Here is a 22,384-nt window from a genome sequence, read left to right as displayed (position 1 = left end):
CAAAAGTGAGCTCAGTTGCTACAATTTAGTAGCATGTAAACTCCCAGAGGACAAGGAATTTTCTTTACCTTTTGTTTCTATATTCCTTTTATGGAGCATAGTACCCAGCATATAGTGGATCCTTGAGAAATATTTGTTGAATTGAATTGATATATGAGCAAATCTGTCATGATAATTCATCACCCTAATTTTGATGAATGGATAGGTGTGTGAGGTGTTAGACATGTAGGAATGACCAATATATACAACAATGAAACTGATAAACCCTACCTACATATGATGAAGAAAGGAATAGAGACCCCAGACCAAATATCATTGATTAGTGACTCTCTATCTTCTACTAATTTACATCAGGAAATAAGTTTGATTTATTATTTGCCTTTTAAGAGGGAGCACCTTGACAACTCCAAAGATTTTGTGATGGAATTTTATACAGTATGTTAAATATACATTATTTAAAAAGTGCAGGGTTGTATAACTTGGGCACTCAGGGAAACTCTATAGCACACTTTAAATTACATCAACTTGAAGATTGCCTCATGGTCTTATGCAGCCTAAAAAAAAAAAGATAATTTGACCTTTTAAGTAAAAAGAAACAAGAATATGTTTTCTCCAAGTGAAGTTTTTCATTATTTGACATTTAAGAAAAATTCAGCATTGGTATAGAGTAAGTAGAGTTCCGGGCTTGAATTCAGAGACACATGGATTCAAATCCTATTTCAGATACTTTCCAGCTGTGTGAACCTGATCAAATTACCACTTATTTCAAACAACTCATAGAGGTTATTTAAGTCAAAAACTTCAGTGGTGTGAGTTTCCTATGCCAAGGACATCATAAGTCACTTGGGTATTTGCCATCTATAAGACTGCTTGGTTTAGCTGATTTAGAAATCAATAAACATTTATTCTCTAACCTATTCTAACCATGCCAAAAACCTTTACTTGTTTAAAGCTTGAAAATACTCTGGATCTTTTTTCTATATCCATTTTTCTGTTTCTTACTTTAACTTTTCCATAAGCCTGTCTTATACCTAATGAAGTTACAAAAGGAAATGCCACCTGCAAGGCAGCCCAATATTTAAAATACCTAAAATGCCCAAGGAAGCCTGATTGAGGTATTTGAGTATGGCTTATGCTTTTCAATACATATTTGCTTATCCTTTCTTCACAGAAAGCAACTTTCCCTGCCTGCTCATCACCTTATTACCTTCTGTGATAAAATCGAAGTTCCTTTGAAAAGTCATGATTCACTGTTTATTTATATATCATTTTTTTTACCAGACACAACTATCTTAATTAATTAATTAATTTATTGATTAAGTTTTTGGCAAAGAAATATACAAACACAGTGGATTATCAGTCTTTGAAATTGTTTTGGAATGGATGCCAATATGCAAGACCATGCCCATATAACATGTGGCTGATAATTAATTAGAAAATGCCTGCTGAACAGCTTATAGAGGTAAAATAAATGTTTGTCATTAACTAACAATTAATCTGGTTGCATTATGAAGGTCAAACACCAGACAGTGGTATGTAACGACTTACTTGCAGATATTCAGGAGACAATTTTTCAGTCTAAGTTCTTTAGGGGAATGCATGTAATGATGGTGGTAAAAACACGAGAGAAGGGGTATTACCAATCAAAGAGAAAGTGAGAAAAAAGCTCTTGGAACAACAGAAAGCAGAACTAACATAAGAAGCAAATGAGTATTCTGTATGTACTCTTACATGAGTTAAAAAACTTTCAGTGTTTAAAAAAAAGTATTCCAACCTGCTGGTTTGAAATAATGTATGACAGTGAGTGTATGTTTTGGGGGGAGATAGTAGAAAGGTGGAGAAATTTTAGTGCTAGGAGTGAAGGGGAATTCTATAGTATATATTTGTATTGTTGTGGGGAAATAGAAAGGAATATTCTTTATGATTTTAAAATTTTATTTGTGGCAGGAAATGCATAATTCATCAATTAAAACATTAATAAATTTGCCTATTTTAATTTCTCTTGTCAGACAGCTGAGCCAAGTTGAGTTCTCCTTTATTCACAGTGAGTGCTCCCACATAGGATCATCTACACAGGGATGTGAAGTAAGATATGAAAGGGATTAAATGATGATAGAACACAGCACAAGGCATATGTGCTGAATGCATATTACTCAGAATATTAACAGCATCTTCTTAATTCATGTTTTGACCTCCTACAGCTTTCCCCATGCACATAGAATACTGACTCAAGTTATGTGAGCTCACTTTTCAATCCTAATTACATTGGCACTAATTCTCAGTGTACCTCAAAAGCCCAGATGGTTCGAGGAGTCACATATGCTGCAGAAAGCAGGGATCAAAGTATAGATAAGAATATGAATCAATTTTGGTGACTTACCTGATTGTAACAAAAACAGTGCTTTGTACTTTAGTAAATTGTATTACTGGAAGTGTAAAAGTTCTATGTTATATTATGTACTGCATTTCTCTGTTTATCTCATAGTAATATTTTCTTACTATTTACATTACAAGTCATGTAGTTATTTCCACCTTTTTTTTTAATAAGCAGAGACAGAGGCATATCCAAATATACTAAAGACTGTTAAAGATGCAAAACAATAGTTAATTTGGCGATCACATGTCATCCTGACAATTTAGAACTAAAACATTTTATTTCAATTTCAATTTAATTCTAGTTAAAATAGAATCTAATGGCCAGATTGACTACCTCTCTACCTTCTCCCTCCTACCCAAATATAATAGGTCTGTGATTGGCTGGTAGTGTGTCAAAATCATTCTCCTTCTTATCTTTGGGAAACTTTTTTTTAGATTTGCAAAGGAACAAAAAGAAAAGAGGAACTATTTATTGGACAGATGACATATTTAAAAGAACTTTGGTTTATCATAGAAAAATAGAGGTGAAATGTGTCTCAAGAAATAATTTGGTTCAATTCTTTCTGTGAATCAAGCCAGATAGAGAGTAGTCAACTTCTTGAAGACATCCAGAAATAATTGTTCCCTCAGTAGAAAGTAAAGTTGCTGTTAGAAATCTTCATGTTTAGATAGAGCCTAAGACAATTGGGCAACTAAGATTGTAATTCAGAATTCATTCTATCCAGGTATGTTCTAAGCAGAACTTTCTCTCTTTATTTGATGGTTTTACATTTATAATCATGTCTGGAAATTGGCAAAATGTATTTCAAGCAAATAATAGTCACACAAACAATGCTTTCGAATGACTCCATTTTAGACTATGTGATGTTATTACCAAATACACACACACACACACACACACACGCACGCACACACACACACACACATATATATTTATTTATGATGCCATCCCAGTGATATCCATGTATGTTTACAATGAAATTCTATTCAGTAGGTTTTTCCCCCTTCTTTATTATTTCTTATTTAGCTTGTGTATTTGTGTTTGTATGTTGTCTTTCCTATTAGATAGGGTTGAGATACTATATACATATTATTTTGCTTCTTTTTGTGTCTCCAGTGTTTAGCCCAGTACCTGGCACATAAGAAGCACCCAATGTTTGTTAAATAATTGAAAATGAAGATATGTATTTTCTAATTGCCATGTGGTTTCAAATTGTTATAGTCAGTCAAAGACACAAAATAACAAAAATGCAGTGTCATGAATAACCAAAAGGCAGGACAATTAAATAGTTAAGTGGGAAACAAATGGGAAAAGGGAGTCATTTAGCCATTAAACCCTAGGACATTGCCTGAAAGCCTCATTTTCATAATTATAGACCAAATTTTCAACTTCTTTTGGACACAGAAAAGATAAGGATTCTTAACTTTGTTTTGTGTCACTGACTTTTGCTATGTGGATGAGCCAATGGCCTTCTTCTCCAATGCATAAAATAGAATATATGTGATTACCAAAGAAATATATTTAAATGAAGATGCAACATTTTAATTTTATTCAAGTTAATGGGCCCAGGCTCAAGAACTCCTGTTCTAAATATTTTTCTTAAACACATATGTATATATGCATGTGTGTGTGCATTTATTTTTTTTTTAATTTTGAATGGAAGTTGCTAATGCACAACTGCTAAATGGCTACATGAGATTTCAGAATAAGAAGAGACTAAAAAGATCTAGTTACCCTTCTCATTTTGTAGCTGAAAAGACTCCTACAACTGCTTCTCACAATCCTATAAGACTCAGCTCAGGAAGCTTTTTCTGATCTCTCTCTCATCAAATTCTCTGGTATTTACTTATCTGCAGAAATGTCTCCCCATTTCCCACAATAAAATAAGGCAGTTAAGTAACTCAGCAGATAGATCTCTAGGCCTGGAGTCAGGAAGACCTGAATTGAAATCTGCTTTTAGAAATTTGTTAGCTGTGTGACTCTGGGCAAGTCACTTAACCCTATTTTCCTCAATTTCCTCATCCGTAAAATGAGCTGGTGAAGGAAATGACAAAATACTCCAGTATCTTTGCCAAGAAAAGTCCAAATGGGGTCACAAAGAGTCAGGCAATACTAAATAACAACAACCAATAAAATAAAAGTAATAGATCATAATTACATAGTGCTTGAGGGGTTGCCCAGACATTTACAGGAATTGCCTCAATTGAGCTAAAACTATCACTATTTTACAGATGTCAAAGTGGAGGGTCAGAGAATCAAGTTTCCCACTACAACACAGGTAATAAATCTCTTTGGTGCAATTCAAACTCAGGATATCCTACTTCTAATAAGTAATTTCTTCTACGTTTAATCCTCTATGTGTCCTACCACTCTGTCTCTCTTTGTTAGAATATAAACAGTTTGAGAGCAGAGCTTGTCTTTCTGTCTTTATATTCTTAGCACATAGGACAGTCACCCATGTAAGGTACATAAAAAAAAAAAGCTGACTGAATTGAATTGAAACGAAATTAAATGAACAATAACTTCAAAATCACACAGGCAGTAAGTTCCAGATCCAAAATGCCAATTTCCGTGTGCCAATCCCAAATCCATATTCTTTAGCTGACTTCTTGACAGTTATACTTTTCTAGCAATTTTCTCCAAAGCTAGCAGAAGCTGGGCAGCTAGACAGCTCAGTGGATAGAGCATTGGACTTGGAATCAGGAAAACTAATCATCATAATCTCAAATCTGGCCTCAGGCACTTACCATCTGTGTGACCCTGGATAAGTCGTTAATCCTGTTTACCTCAATTCCTCATCTGTAAAATAAGTTGGAGAAGGAAATGGCAAACCACTCCCATACCTTTGTCAAGAAAATCCCAAAAGGGGTCACAAAGAGTTGGACACAACTGAAACAAGTGAACAAAACAGAAACCTGTGGTCATGGAGAGTCCACCAGAATAATAATCAGAAGCCCTGGTATTAGGCAGCTTGGTGATGCTAGAGTGCTATGCCTACAGTCAGGAACATCTAAATTAAAATCCAGCCTCACATTTTATTCACTATGTGACTTTGGACCAGTCACTTAATATCTGTATTCCTCAATTTCCTCAACTATAAAAACATAGCTGATATTGATACATACCTCTTAGAGCTGTGAGTAACAAATGAGATAATATGTATAAAGCACCTAGCACAATGCCTATCAAACAATGGGTTCCATATAAATGCTATGTGTCATCATCATCATCATCATCATCATCATCATCGTCACCACCACCTGTATTCTAATTCTGGACCTTCTGTATGCTATGTAAGTGACTTTTGAGTCAAATACTGTGGTATATAGTTGAAGGAGCCTCTTAGATTTGAGGTTAGAGGAGTTGGAGTCTAATCATAGTTCTACCTGTATACAGGCATAACTCATTTTATTACATTTTGTTTTATTGAGCTTCAGAGATATTGCATTTTTTTTTACAATTTGAAGATTTGTGGCAACCTTGAATTGAACATGACTATCAGTGCCATTTTGCCAATAGTATGTGTTCACATTTTATCTCTGTGTCACGTTTTGGTATTTCTCATAATATTTCAAACTTTTTCATGATAATTGCATCTGTTTTGATGATCTGTGATCAGTAATCTTTGCCCTTACTACTGTAATTGTTTTGGGGCACCGTAAACTGCACCCATATAGGGCAGCAAATTTAATAAATGTTGTGTGTGTTCTGACTTCTCCACTGGCCAGCTATTTCAGTCTCTCTCTCTCTCTCTTCTCCAGCCTGCCTATTCCCTGAAACACAATAATATCAAAATTAGGCAAATTAATAACCCTGTAATGGTCTCTAAGTTTTCAAGTGAAAGGAAGAGTCAATCCTGCAGCAAGCTTCATTGTTGTCTTATTTTAGGGAATTGCCAGAGCCACCCCAACTTTCAGCAACCACCACCCTGATCAGTCAGCAGCCATTAACATTGAGGCAAGACCCTCCACCAGCAAAAATATGACTCACTGAAGGCTCAGATGATGGTTTGCATTTTTTAGTAATAAAGTATTTTTTAATTAAAGTGTGTATATACTTCTTTTTAGACATAATACTGTTACACACTTGATGGACCACAGTATAATATAAACAACTTTTACATGCAATAGGAAACCCCCCAAAAATCATGTGACTTATTTTATTGCCATATTAACTTTATTGCAATGTTCTGGAACAGAACCCATAATATCTTCAAAGCATACCTAAAGTTACACTAAACTATGTATTTTACCTATTTAAGTCTAAATTTCCTTAACTGTAAGTTTAAGGAGCTGTACTAAAGGATCTCTAAGTAGTTCCTCATCTAAATCCCATAATCCTGCCTCTAAAGGCCTCTGTTTCAATGTATCAAGTAAGAGGAAAAAATACCTAGATGATTTCTATTTTCCCTCCAGATCCTTCTATGGGTCTGTGACCACACTGACTAAAGGAGTAAAAATTTGAATTCATGAATTATTCATATGCTTAGTTTCAAACATCCTACTCCTAACTTATTCTTCCATGCTACTCCCCTCTTCTCATCCAGGAAGATCACTGCCCCTTTCTCTGATTGGTCAATTCTTCTGTCCGGGTCAGACACAGTCCTTCATTTCTTTGTTTCTCCAGGCTCCTCTGCTTACGCTACACATTTCCTCTACCTGCCACCTGCTCTGCATTTCCATTCCCTTTTATTTTTCTATAACCAAATCTAAGTTCCTCAAGGACAGGTACTGTCTTTTTGCTTTTATTTGTTGTCCCAATCCTTAGCAAAGGTCTGGCAGTTAGAATCCATTTAATAAATGTTTCTTGACTTAATATGACTTGCTTCTTGCCTGAGCATCTTTTTGTTTTGACCAGGAGTGTAATTTTCTCTGATAGGGAGCTCCTCCTTTGAAATTCTCCCTACCAATGTGCATTGGCTCCTTCCTGCCAACTTAGAGCTTCTTATAGCACTAAGGCAACAAATGACATGTCCAGGGTCACACAGGCAGCTTGTGTCAGTGACTGGAAGTAAACTCAAGCTTTTCTGATTTTGAAAGCAGATTTTTATCCACTATGAAATACGTAATTGCATTTTCAGTGTTTTAAGCAGTATTTCAAGTGCATATTTTAAATATTCACATAGTGGGGGAAAAAGAAGAGGGTTTACGTTTTAAAAGACATAATTACTGCTATATGCTGCTTAAATTCTTATAATTTCTTACTGTCCAAATGTAGCTGTGTTAAATTTTCCAGATTTTTTTTAAGCTGCTTCTGCTTTCTTGTTTCTCTTCTCTCACATTTTCACCTCTAAACAGTGAACACTCAAGCAACTGCTTGAAAAAACTGTGTATTAATTAAAGGCTAAATAGGACAGTTCTAACAAGCAGTGGAAATATCCTCATTAACAAGATTGTTTTTGGGTGCATTGTATTAAGAAAAAATACAACAGTTTATTATCTGTTATCAATGCGGAAAGAGGGAATAACACATTCACAGGCTAACCCTACTCATATTGCACCTTCAGACTGGAAGAACTTTTCTTTCCCAGGTTACTTCAGAAATATAATCATTTTGGTTCCTAAGTGATAAGTGTTGGAGATGTGGGATAATTGGGATAGTAATTCACTGTTGACGGAGCAGTGAATTGATCCAAATATTCTGGAGAGCTTTGTGGAAGCATGTCCAAAGGGTGATACAACTGTGCATGCTCTTTGACCCAGCAATACCACTACTAGGTCTGTATCTCAAAGGGGTTTAAAAAAAAGAAAAGGAAAAGGACCCACGTGTACAAAAATATTTAGAGCAGTTGTTTTTGTGGTGGCAAAGAACTGGAAAATGAAGAGATGCCCATCAATTGGGGAATGGCTGAACAAGTTATGGTATATGCTTGTAACAGCATATTTTTGTTCTAGAAGAAATGATAAGCAGGATGCTTTCAGAAAAACCTGGAAAGCCTCATACATAGTGATGCAAAGGGTAGTGAAAAACATGAAAACATCGTAAATAGTTTCAGCAATACTGTATGATGACCAACGGTGAATGACAGCTATTCTCAGCAATACAATGTTCAGAGAGAGAGCAGAGGGAGAGAGACAGAGACACACACACAGAGACACAGAGAGACAGAGACACAGAGAAAGAGGCAGGGAGGGAGAGACAGAGAGACAGAGAGAAAGACAGAGAGAGGAGTCTTTCGGTTACCACATAAAAACATTTACTTCTTAGAATAAGTTAGATTGTAGAGGTTTAATGTGCCTACAAATCCTTTTGTTCACATATATATTGTTAAGAAGTACTCGGAAATAGGGAGCTCTGGTATAGAGAGAAATTATAGATATTGATTAGAAACAATTAAGACTGAATGTTTCAACTAAGGTAGTACTAAGGGACAGGACTTTTTTATACCCCACCAATTCTGTCTTCTCTTCCCCCATCAAAAATATATATTTCATTTTATATAAATGTTCAATATTTTTTCTTAATAAAAGGAAAGCATTGTACTTACATACTAAATACTAATAAGGATGATTCACATCTTAAGAGAGCACTATAATATGTTTCTACCTGACAGAAATACAATCATTTGTTTATACTGCATAAACAAAACTCACCAATCAGCAATTGCATCTTTGGTTTATCAATGTTTCCAGAAATTTTTCTTAGTTAATTTAATTTAGCTACCTATTAAAATCTCATAGGATGATAAGTATGGATAGAAAAGGGATTCTCGGGGCCAAGATGGCAGAGTAAAAGCAGTGAGTTACTTGAGCTCTCCCCCAAGCCCCTCTAAATACCTATGAAAAATGACTCTGAATAAATTTTAAAGTGGCAGAACCCAGAAAAAGACAGAGTAAAACAAATTTACAGGCCAAGACAGCCTGGATGGTTGATTGGAAAGGTATATTGCACTGGGCTGGGGGGGTGTGCGGAGCCTAGTTCGCTGTGGGCACTCAGGCAAGGCAGGCATCAGCAAACCCTGAGTAAGCCTGAGAGCACCGAATTGTGGGCAGCTGTGGTGGTTTCCAGACTATTCAACCCATGAACACCAAAGACAACTTTGAAGTTCAGTGGGAAAAGTCTGTGTTTGTGTGTGAGAGAGAAGCATGGTCCCAGTCCCAGTACCCAAGCTCAGGCCCAAGGTGGTGGCTGCTTCCAGAATTTCTAGCCCATAGACTGAGGGGGAATCAAGTGGCTGATCGGGGCGGGGATTGTAGGGAGCTCTCTGTTGGTGCAGGAATCTCTTGCTATGCCTGAGTTTGGATCTGTGTCACAGTTCTGGGTGGCAGTCCTGGGGCAAAGAGGACCCCTGGCATGGTGGAGCTTGTAGTGGTGGTGAAGGGGAATTCCTGCTCGCAGTGCAAAGACAGAAAAGAGTACTTGTGGTCACTCACAGACCAGAGCCCAGGCCAGGAAAGGAATAAATGCCTCACCCTTGATCATACCACCTTGAAAGAATTGAAAATTTACAGGTCCCTAGAAGTATCTCTGAAAACAGCTATGCAAAACCCACGAAGCTTGGGACAGTACATTCTCCACACTGGAAGCAGACCCCCTACCTTAACAAAGAGTTTATAACTCAAGGATTGGGTGAGATCATGAACAAGCAGCACGAAAAGAGTCAGACCATAGAATCTTTTTTTGGTAACAAAGAAGATCAAAACATACAAGCAGAAGAAGACATCAAAGACAAAGCTCCTACATCCAAAGCCTCCAAGAAAAAATATGAATTGGTCCCAGGCCAGGGAAGAGCTCAAAAAGGGTTTTGAGAAGCAAGAGAAGTAGAGGAAAAACTGAGAGCGATGCAAGAAAATCATGAAAAACAAGTCAACAGCTTGCTAAAGGAAACCCAAAAAACTACTGAAGAAAATAACACCTTAAAAAATAGCCTAACCTAAATGGCAAAAGAGATCCAAAAAGCCAATGAGGAGAAGAGTGCCCTAAAAAGCAAAATTGGCCAAATGGAAAAGGAAGTCCAAAAGCTTACTGAAGAAAATACTTCCTTAAAAATTAGAATAGAGCAATTGGAAGCTAGTGACTTTTTGAGAAATCAAGACACTGTAAAACAAATCCAAAAGAATGAAAAATTATAAAACAATGTGAAATATCTCATTGCAGAAACAACTGACCTGGAAAATAGATGCAGGAAAGAGAATTTAAAAATTATTGCACTATCTGAAAGCCATGATCAAAAAAAAGCCTAGACATCATCTTTCAAGAAATTATCAAGGAAAACTGCCCTGATATTTAGAACCAGAGGGCAAAATAGAAATTGAAAGAATCCACCAATCACCTCCTGAAAGAGATCCCCAAAGGAAAACTCCTAAGAATATTGTAGCCAAATTTCAGAGTTCCCAGGTCAAGGAGAAAATATTGCAAGCAGCTAGAAAGAATCAATTCAAGTACTGTGGAAACACAATCAGGATAACACAAGATTTATCAGTTTCTACATTAAGGGACCAGAGGTCATGGAATATAATATTCCAGAGAACAAAGGAGATAGGATTACAACCAAGAATCACCTACCCAGCAAACTGAGTATAATCCTTCAGGGGAAAAAATGGTCATTCAGTGAAATAGAGGACTTTCAAGCATTCTTGATGAAAAGACCAGAGCTGAATAGAAAATTTGACTTTCAAATACAAGACTCAAGTGAAACATGAAGAGGTAAACAGGAAAGAGAAATCATAATAAATTATTAAGTTGAACTGTTTACATTCCTGCATGGAAAGATGATATTTGTAACTTGTGAGACCTTTGTCAGTATTGGGGTAGTTGGAGGGTAACAATTATATGTATGTAGATAGATAGATAGATAGATAGATAGATAGATAGATAGATAGATGGCATAGGGTGAATTGAAGATGTAGGAGTGATATCTGGGGAATAAAATTAAGGGTTGAGAGAAGATTATACTGGTAGAAGGAGAAAGGGAGAGGTAGAATGTGGTAAATTATCTCACATAAAACATGCGAGAAAAGGCTATTAAAGTGGAGGGGAAATGGGGGAAGGTGACAGGGAATGAGTGAATCTTATTCTCATTGGATTTTGCTTAAGGAGGGGATAACATACACACCCAATTGGCTATGGAAATCTATCTTACCTTACAGGAAAATGGGGGGGGGAGAGAGAGCAGGGAGATGATAGAGGCTAGGGCAGATTGGGGGAGGGGGTAATCAGAAGCAAACACCTCTGAGGAGGGACCATCAAAAGAGAGAATAGAATAAATGGGGGTAGGATAGGATGAAGGTAAATATATTTAGTTTTTTACCACATGACTACACATATATAACCTGTATCGAGTTGCTTGCCTTTTCAATGAGGGTGGGTGGGGAAGGAGGAAGGGAGAAAATTTGAACCCGAAGTTTTAAAAACACATGTTAAAAAATTGTTTTCACATGCAACTGGGAAATAAGAAATACAGGAAATGAGGTATAGAAATGTATCCTGACCTACAGGAAAATAAAGGGTGAAAGGGATAAGAGAAGGGAGGGGTGAGATAGAAGGGAGTGCAGATTAGGGGAAGGGGTATAAGGAATGCATGCCATCTTGGGGTGGGGGGAGAGATGAGATGGGGAGAAAATTTGGCACTCAAAATCTTGTGGAAGTGAATGTTGATAACTAAAAATGAATAAAAAATATTTTAAAAAAGAAAAAATATAAAAGAAAGAAAAGGGATTCTCAATTCAAATGAAAATCAGTACAGAAATAAACTGTTCTAAGAGGGGAATTATTCTATGTGTCTTTTAAAAATTTTATCATTTTAGAGGATCAGAAACAGACCCCAAGGAAAGATTTTCACTTATGAAGTATAGTTAATTAGTATTTAGTTAGATTTTTAAAAGATTGGCAGAGTGACAATTGAGGGGAAAATAAAAACAAAGCTTAGAATGATGAGAATGATGGCAAGTCTCTGCATGCCTACGTAAAGACTTTTTTGTTATGCATCTGGGAAAGAAAAAGAGGATAGAATCTCTTTTTGAACGATCACTGTTTCCAGTGCAAAAGTATATGCCTTTTAAGTCAAGTGCTTCCTGACCCTTCAGGTCTTTTGTAGGCAAGCAATTAGAGAGCATGCAAACTTCTTTTCAACTCTCACTTACCTTGCCACATTTTATTAACACTTATCTTAAGCCAGTTTCCATATGCAGTGAAGCAGATTGTTTTGTTTCTCAAAGGCAATAGTTACACATTTTAAAAAAACATATAAAGGACATTATTCATTTACTATGCAGTGCTAAGCATTATACTAATTAGTGCGGGGGTGCAAAGAAAGACAAAAAAGTGTGTTCTTTATTTTCAAGGCGATCACATTCTAAAGGAAAAGACAATAGGTAAATAATTAGGTATATATAAGACATATACAGAATAGATGCAAGTTAATATCATAGAGAGGCGTAAGAATTTGGGAAGATCAAGAAGTCTTTCAAAGGATGTAGGATTTTAGTTAAGTCATAAAGTGAACCAGGGAAGTTAAGATGTGGAGTTAAGGGAAAAGAACATTCCAGGTATGGAGGGACATTCTGCTTAAAGGAATGGAATCAGAGATGGAATGTCATATTAGAAGAAAAGCAAAGTGACCAATGAAACTAGATCTTGGAATATATGAACAGGAATAAAGTGCAGAAAGTTGGTTGGGGAGAATAAATGGGCCAGGCTTTCAAGACATTTATATGCCAAACACAGGACTTTATATTTGATCCAGAAGATAATAAGGATCCTAGTAAAATAGTTTGAATTTCATATTGTGAGCCCTTTCCAAAAATTTCCAGAATAAGAGTCATTTCCTATAATTTCCACAGAAACATAAAACAGGCACTGGATAGGCAATTAATATTAGACCATGAAAAGTGCCATCCAACTTACTATTACAAACATAATAATGCAGTAGTGCAGAATATTTTTAATATACAGAACTGTAAGTATGCAAAGATATCATTACATTTTATTCTAATAATGGAAATTAGTTTAGTTTGATAAGTACAAATAATTTGTGCTCAGTGTATATATATATATATAATCAAATGATAATAGTATCAAGATATAGACAAATCAATACAGAAAACAATTATACCAATTTTCTCAATTATTTCTGGGTGCTTTGACATAATTTGACAGAATATACTAGATTACATCTATCTGAGAAAGCACTAGTGAGACACATTTTAAGTATGATAATAATATTAAAGACTGAAAGGAATTCCTAAAGAACTGATATAAAAGATTTATCCACCTAACATGATATTCTGTATATCCTTTAAGTAAGATTAGATGGTTCAGTTCCACATTCTCTCCTTCCTTTCATCACCATACCCCTCATTGAGAACGTAAGCAATTTGATATGGGTTATACTTGTGTAATCATGCAAAATTATATTTTACATTAGTCATATTAAGAACACAAAGACAAAAATAATAAAGTGAAAGATAGCATACTTCGATCCACATTCGGGTTTTATCAGTTCTTTCTCTGGAGGTAGGTAGCATTTTTCATCATGAGACCTTTGGCATTGTCTTGGATCATTGTATTGCTGAGAATACTTAAGTCACTCATCGCTGATTGTTGTATAATATTTTTATTACTGTGCATATGTTCTTGAGTTTCTGTTCATTTCATTTTTCATCCATTCACATAAATCTTTCCAAGATTTTCTGACACTAATCTGCTCATCATTTGTTAGAGCACAATAGCATTGCATTCACATTCCTATTTAACAACTTGTTCATCCATTACCCATTTGATGGGCATTTCCTTACTTTCCAATTCTTTGACAGAACTAATAGAGCTGCTTTAAATATTTTTCTACATATAGATCCTTTGCTCCTGATGCCAACTTTTTTATGTCTCTGGGAAACAGATTTAGTAGTGGTATTGCTGGAGCAGATTATACACAGTATTATAACCCTTGTGGCACGGCATCAAATTGCTCTTCATGATGAGATCAGTTCATGACTTCATTAAAAATGCATTCATGTCCAGATTTTCCAATATCCCTTCCAACACCTATCATTTTAATTTTCTGTCATATTAGCACATCTGATAGATCTGAGATAGCATTAGAGTAGTTTTAATTTTAATTTCTCTAATCAAGAGTAATTTAGAGCATTTGATCTGACTAGGAATATTTTTTTCTTTATCTAAAAACTGTCTGTTCATATCTTTCGACCATTTGTCAATTTGGGAAGAATTTGTATTCTTATAAGTTTGACTCAGTTCTCTATATATTTGAGAAATGAGGACTGTATCAAAAACACTGGCTGTAAAAATTGTTTCTAAGCTTTCTGATTTCCTTCTAAGCTTGGTTACATTGGTTTTGTTTGTGTAAATCTTTTTTTCTAATTTAATGCAAGCAAAATTATCCATTTTGTATTTCATAATGTTCTCTATCACTTGTTTGGTCAAAAATTCTACCCTTCTCCATAGATCTGACAGGTAAACTATTTCTTGCTCTCTCAGTTTGCTTATTGTAACATCCTTTTTGTCTAAATCCATTTTGACCTTATCTTAATATAATATTGAACCTAAAATTGAACCAGCCCTTTATTTCTGGTATAAATTCCACCTGATAATAGTATATGATCCTTGTGATATGTTGCTGTAATCTCCTCACTAGTATTTTAGTTTTAAATTTTGCATCAACATTAGTGAAATTACTCTATAGTTTTCTTTCTCTATTTTTGCTCTTTCTCATTTATGTATCAGAACTAAATTTGGGTTGTAAAAGGAATTTGGAAGGGTGCCTATTTTGACTATTTTTCCAGATAGTTTGCATAGTATGGAAGTTGATTGCTCTTTAAGTTTATCTTACAAATTCCTTGTGAATCCATCTAAGGAATTTTTTTTTCTTTAGGAATCTCAATGATTGCTTGTTTCATTTCTTTTCCTAAGATGAAGTTATTTAACTATTCTTTTTCTTCTGTTAATCTAAGCAATTTACATTTTATAAATATTCATAAATTTCACTTCGATTATTAGATTTATTGGCATAAAATTGGCCAAAATAGCTCCTAATAATTGCTTTAATCTCCTCTTCTTTGGTGGTGGATTCTCCCTTTTCATTTTTGATACTGGTGATTTGGTTTTCCTTCTTTTAAATCAAATTAACCAATAGTTTATTTTATTGTTTTTCCATTAAAAAAAGCCCTATTTTTATTAGTTCAATGGTTTTCTTAGTTTCAATATCATTAATCTCTTCAGTTTTCAGGATTTCCAATTTGGTGTTTCATTGGGTATTTTAAATTTGTTCTTTTTCTAGTTTTTCTTTTAGTTGCACAGCTGATTCATTGATCTGGTCTTTTTCTACTTTATTGACATACATGTTTAGAGACCTACATTTTCACCTTAGAAGAGTTTTGACTACATCCTCTGAATTATGATATGTTGTCACATTGTATTCATTCACTTTAATGAAATTATCTATTGCTTCCATGATTAATTCTCTGATGCACTCATTTATTTTACAATTAATTGTAATCTATATTTCCACAGCCATAGAGTGAAAAAAAATTTCATTATGATTTGAAAAAGATGTATTTAATATTTCCACTTTCCGCATTTCATTGTGAGGTTTTTATGCCCCAATAAATGGTCACTTTTTGTCTAGGTGCCATGTACTGCTGAGAAAAGTTTTCTCCAGAGGTTTATCATGTTTAAATTTTTTACACTTCTATTCAATTTCTTAACTTCTTTCCTGTTTAATTTTTGGTTAGATTTATCTGGTCCTGAGAAGGAAAAATTGAAGTTCCCCACTAGTACAGTTTCTTTCTATTTCCTCCTGTACATTATTAAATGTCACCTTTAGAAATTTAAATGATAACTGCTTTGGTGCACAAATGTTAAGCAATGATATTGCTTCATTGTCTATAGTAACTTTTAACAAGATGCAATTACCTTCCTTATCTCTTTTAATTAGATGATTTTTTTTCTTTGCAGAGATCATTATTGCTACTCCTGCTTTTTTTTTTTTGCCATTTACTTCAGCTGGAGCAGAATCCATAATGCTCCATCCCCTTATTTTTACTCTGTGTCTCTGCTTTAAATGTGCTTTCATAAAAAAAAAACAAAAAGAAAAACAAAAAAAACCCCAACATATTTTAGGATTCTGGTTTTTATTCCCCTCTGCTACCCATTTTAGTTTTATGAGTGAGTCTGTCTCATTCATATTCACAGACATAATTGCTAACTGTGATCTCTCCATTCTATTTTCCTCTTGTTTATCTTCTCTCTCTCTCTCTCTCTCTCTCTCTCTCTCTCTCTCTCTCTCTCTCTCTCTTTCTCTCTCTCTCTCTCTCTCTCTCTCTCTCTCTCTCTCTCTCTCTCTTTCCTTTCACCCTGTCCTTTCTTTTTTTTAAAAAAATTATTTTTAGTTTTCAGCATTCACTTTCATAAGATTTTGAGTTTTAAATTTTCTTCTCCTCCCATTTCTTCCCCCCCCCAAGATGGTGTACAATCTGATATAGGCTCTACATATACATGTGTATATGTATGTGTGTGTGTGTATGTATGTATGTACATATGTGTGTATGTATGTATGTATGTATTTGTGTTAAGCATATTTCCCCTTAGTCATTAGAACCAGTGGGAAGAAACAAGAGAATGAAGCAATAAAACAAAACAACAAAGGAAAAGGAGAGCAAATAGTATGCTTCCATCTGCACTCAGACTCCATATTTCTTTCTCTGGGTGTGGATAGCAATTTCCATCATGAATTTTTTGTAGTTGTCTTAGATTCTTATGTTGCTGTGAAGAGCCAAGTCTATCAAAGTCAGTTATCCCATAATGTGGCTGTTACTGTGTACAATGTTCTCATGGTTCTGCTTGTTTCACTCTGCATTAGTTTGTGTAAGTCTAAGTTCTTTTGAATTCTACCTGTTCATTATTTCTTATAGCACAATAGTATCCATTACATTCATATACCACAACTTGCTCAGCCATTCCCCAATTGATAGGCATCCCCTCAATTTCCAATTCTTTGCCACCAAGAGAAGAATTGCTATAAATATTTTTGTACACATGGGTCCTTTCCCCATTTTTATGATCTCTTTGGGATACAGACCTGGAAGTAACCTTTCCTATCTTACCAGTGTTTTGCCTCCCCTGATCTGCCCTCCCTTCTGTCAGACCAACCATATCTCTCATCACCTTCCCTTCCTACTTCCCTAAAGGGTAAGATAGATTTTGTATATGTAACTCAATATGTAAAGTTATTCCCTCTTTGAGACAATTGTGATAAAAGTAAGGTTCATATGGTACCCACCACCCCATCTTTAATTCCACTGTAATAGATCTTCTGTGTCTTTTCATGTGAGATAATTTACCTCTCCTTTCCTTCTTCTCTCAATATAATCCTCTTTCTCATCCCTTTAAAGTCAACTTATATCCTAGCCCTCTGTTTATGCATACCCTTTCTAACTGTCCTAATGGTGGTAATTTTTAATTATTTTATTTTATTTTTAGTTTTCAATATTTGCCTTTATAAGATTTTGAGTACAAAATTTCCCCCCTCCCCAATATGGCATGCAATCTGATATAGGCTATACATGTATGATCATATTAAACATATTTTCACATTTAGTCATGTTGTGAAAGAAGAATCAGAATGGGGCAGTTAGGTGGTGCAGTGGATAGAGCTCCAACCTTGGAGTTAGGAGAATGTTGAGTTCAAATCCTGTTTCAGACACATAACACTTACTAGCTGTGTGACCATGGGCAAGTCACTTAACCCCAATTGCCTCACCATAAAGAAAAAAAAAGAAGAATCAGAACAAAATGGAAAAAAAAAAAAAACAAGAAAGAAAATACAACAAACAACAAAAGAAAGAGAAAAAAGTATGTTTTGATTTGCATTCAGACTCCATACTTCTTCTCTTTATGAGCATAGCATTTTCCATTATGAGTGTTTGGTAACTGTCTTACATCATTGCATTGCTCGGAAGAGCTAAGCCTAACAAAGTCAGCCATTGCACAAGGTTGTTGTTACTGTGTACAGTGTTCTCCTGGTTCTATGCACTCCACTCAATATGAGTTCATGCAAGTCTTTACAGGTTTTTCTGAAGTCTGCCTGTACATTATTTCTTATGGAATAATAGTATTCCATTACATTCATATACAAAAATTTGTTCAGCTATTCCCCAACTCATGGGCATCCTCTCAATTTCCAATTATTTGCCACCACATAAAAGAGCTACTGTAAATATTTTTGTACATGTGGGTCCTTTTCCCTTTTTATGATCTCTTTGGGATACAGAATTAGTACTGGTACTCCTAGATCAAAGGGTATGCACAGTTTTATAGCTCTTTGGCCAGACTTAAAAATTTCTCTCTAGAATGATTGGATCAATTCACAACTGTGTCAACAATGCATTAGTATTTCAATTTTCTCCCATCTTCTCCAGCATTTATCATTTTCCCATCTTATCATATTAGCCAATCTGATAGATGTGATGTAGTACCTCAGAGCTGTTTTGATTTGTGTTTCTCTAATCAATTGTGATTTAGAGCATTTTTTCATATGACTGCAGATGGCTTTAATTTCTTCACCCAAAAAGTGCCAGTTCATATCCTTCAATCATTTATCAATTGAGGAATGACTTGTATTCTTATAAATTTGACTAAGTTCTCTATATATTTTAGAAATGAGGCATTTATCAGAGACAGTGATTGTAAAAATTGTTTCCCAGCTTTCTTTCTTTGTTCTAATCTTAGTTGCATTAGCTTTGGAGGGGTGCTATTCATAGCTTCTTGTGCCAGCCTTGCTGCTGGTCTTCTGGGCCAGGAATATGAGGCCTCACTGGTGTGTCTGGGAAATGGGTCCTCATTTCTATATTGCTGTACTGGAGGCCCTGGGCCCCACAGTTGGCCTCCTGCTCAGACTCTCATTGCTAGCTTGTTGGGATCCATTTTGCTCATGGATTGCCCAGGTCCCACCTTTACTGGACTACACTATTCTTTTACCTGAGTAAGACAAACATTTCTTGCCAACTTTCTAAGTTGCTTTGGTCTGAAAAATTGTTTCACCTCAACCTTTTGTTGGTTCTGCTGCTCCAGAATTCATTTTGAGGCATTATTTTATGTATGTTTGGAAGTGAATTTGGGAGAGTTCAGGTGAGTTCTTTCCTTACTTAGCCATCTTGGTTCTGCCCCCTATACATACATATCTAAATAAATATCTAAATAAATGTGTGTGTGTATACACACACACACACACACACACACATATACATACACAGTGTACATATATGTATATATACATACACACAAACATATACACACATATACATTGTGTGTGTGTGTATATACACACATACACATGCATATATACATATACACATACATACATGTGTATGTGTGTGTACGGATGTGTGTACACATACATGTGGGAATTTATTTGTGTATTTCTACACCTGAAACCTGTCACTTCTCTGTCAGGAAGTGGATGGTGTGTTAATGTCATTAATTCTTTGGAGTCATGAGTGGTCATTTCATTAAACCTAGCTCTTATAGATTTCCAAGTTGTTTGTTTTTACAATGTAATTGCTTTTTTGTAAGCTGTTCTGGTTTTTTTCATTCCATTCTTTATCAATTTATGAAAATATTTAGAATGGACTATTTTATGTTAATATTGTAGTAAAAATTGTTATTCTAGTTCTGCTTATTTCACTCATCAATTCATTTTTTCATGTCCTTTCAAAATCATCTCTGTCCTTATTTCCTATAATGCAATAGGAATCTATCTCATTCATATTGCACAATTTATATAGGCTTCCTTAACTATTGGGAAAACCTTTGAATTTCCACGGTGTTTTGCTACCACAAAAGGAACTGCTATAAATGCTTTGTATATATAGATTTGCTTTCTGTTTATTTGATCTTTGGTATAATATGTAGTATAACTCATCAAAAGGCAAACACAGTGTACCCATTCTCAGCTCCAGCAACAGTGAATCAATGTGCCTCATTTTCCCACATCCCACCTCTTTAAAGTTTATTATTTTCTTTTTTCAGATTCATTTTTCCCAATCTGATGATTGTGTTGTGGTAAATTGCTTTAATTTAAATTTCTCTTATCATTAGTGATTTAAGCATTTTTATATTGCTGTAGATTATCTAGGTTTCTTCCCTTGAAAACTGTTGATTCATATTCTAAAACTATTTATCAATAGGTTGCATTTATATTTTTGAAATGAGATGTGTATTAAAGGAACTTCTTACAAATATTTTCCCCTAAGTCTTTTCTTTACCATTTAACTTTAGTTTTATTGGACTTTTAGAGCAAAATCTTTTTTTTAAATTTTATTTAATCTAAATTGTCTATCTTATTTTTTCTGGTCCTTTCTATCTTTTGATCATTAACTTTCTATCCTCCTATCCACAAATCTGAGAGGCATTTTTCCTTGTTTCTCTACTTTGTTGATGATATGACTTTTTATATCTATGTCACATATCCATTCAGAACTTATCTTGGTATGAGGTGTAAGGTATTGGTCTAAATTCAATTTCTTTCATACTGCTATATGTTGCAGTCTTTGTATTTATGAAATACTAATGATCCATTTCCTTCCGTATTTTGTTTACCATATCTGTTCGCTTGCCAACTTATTTATTAATCAGTACCAAATTGTTCTGGGAATTAGTGCCCTGTAACATAGCTTGATATCTGGCCCTGCTAGGCCCCCTTTATCTCCTACTACTTTTTAGTATTACCATTTAGATTCTTGACCTTTTTTTGCCTCCACATAAATTACATTATTATTTTTTCTAGATCTCTAATATAATCTTTAATGTAATTTGTCATTTGATTTGGCATGGCATTAATCAGTAAATTAATTTTGGCAGGGTGTTCATAAACGTTATATTGACTCATCCTGCACAAGAGTAATTTATTTGTTTCTTTGTCTATATCTATCTATCTATCCATCCATCCATAGGTTGTTATCCTTCACTTTTGAAGAGACCAAAAAGATATCTCTATACTGGAGTCAGGTTTTAGTGTGTCTGACTGTGGCTGCTCAGACCGATATGAGCTCATAATGTACTATCACAGGTCTGGCACAAATAGTCTGCATGAACATTTGGGGTGAATTCTTTTGTTTGTGTATCTTGCATTTTACTTGAGCTATTTCTATTCTACTTTGATCATAGAATGCAGTATCTTTTCTGATGTGCATTTGCCACACTGAGTGGTCCTGTACCAGTGTCTCCCATGTCACATAATCAATTCCAAAGTTCTTAAGAGAGACTTGAGAGTGTCCTTGTATGGCTTCTTCAGACCACCATGTGAATGTTTGTCCTGTGTGAGTTCTCTGTAAAATAATCTATTTGGCAAGTGTACATTTTGCATTTGAACAATGTGGCCAGCCTATCATAGTTGTATTCTCTGAAGCAGAGTTTGAATGCTTGGCAGTTTAGTTTGAGAAAGGACCTCAGTGTCTGATATCTTATCCTGCCAGGTTATCTTCAGAATCTTCCTATGACAATTCAAATGGAAGTGATTTAGTTTCCTGGCATGGTGTTGGTATACCGTCCAAGTTTCAGAGGCATACAACAATGAGGTCAGTTTGATAATCATTCTAATATCTCTTGTCTCCCATTCTTTCTTTCAGAGACTCCCAAACACTGAGCTAGCTCTGGCAATGCATGTGTCAACCTTATTGTCAATGTGTACATCCCTGGAAAGTATGCTACCCAGGTAAATGAACTTTGCACAGCATTCAAAACTTCTTCATTAGCTGTAACTGATGGTTCCATATGTGGATGTGTGGTGGTGGCTGATGGAGCACTTGTATCTTCTTGCTGTTAATTATTAAGAAAAATTAGCACAAGCAGCATAGAATCAATCCACACTTTGTCGCATTTCAGCTTCAGAGGCTGTGTTGAATGCAAAATCATCTACAAACATAACATCATGGATCAACACCCCTTCTACTTTGGCCTTGGCTTGCGGTCTTTTCAAGTTGAAGAATTTACCATCAGTACAGGAGCTGACCCTGATGCCATGTTCATCCTCACTGAAAGCATTTGACAACATGG

This window comes from Phascolarctos cinereus, unplaced genomic scaffold (genome assembly GCF_003287225.1).
Source record: "Phascolarctos cinereus isolate Bilbo 61053 unplaced genomic scaffold, phaCin_HiC Scaffold_4;HRSCAF=312, whole genome shotgun sequence".
In the NCBI taxonomy this organism is placed as follows: domain Eukaryota; kingdom Metazoa; phylum Chordata; class Mammalia; order Diprotodontia; family Phascolarctidae; genus Phascolarctos; species Phascolarctos cinereus.
Note: the sequence above shows the minus strand (reverse complement) of the source record.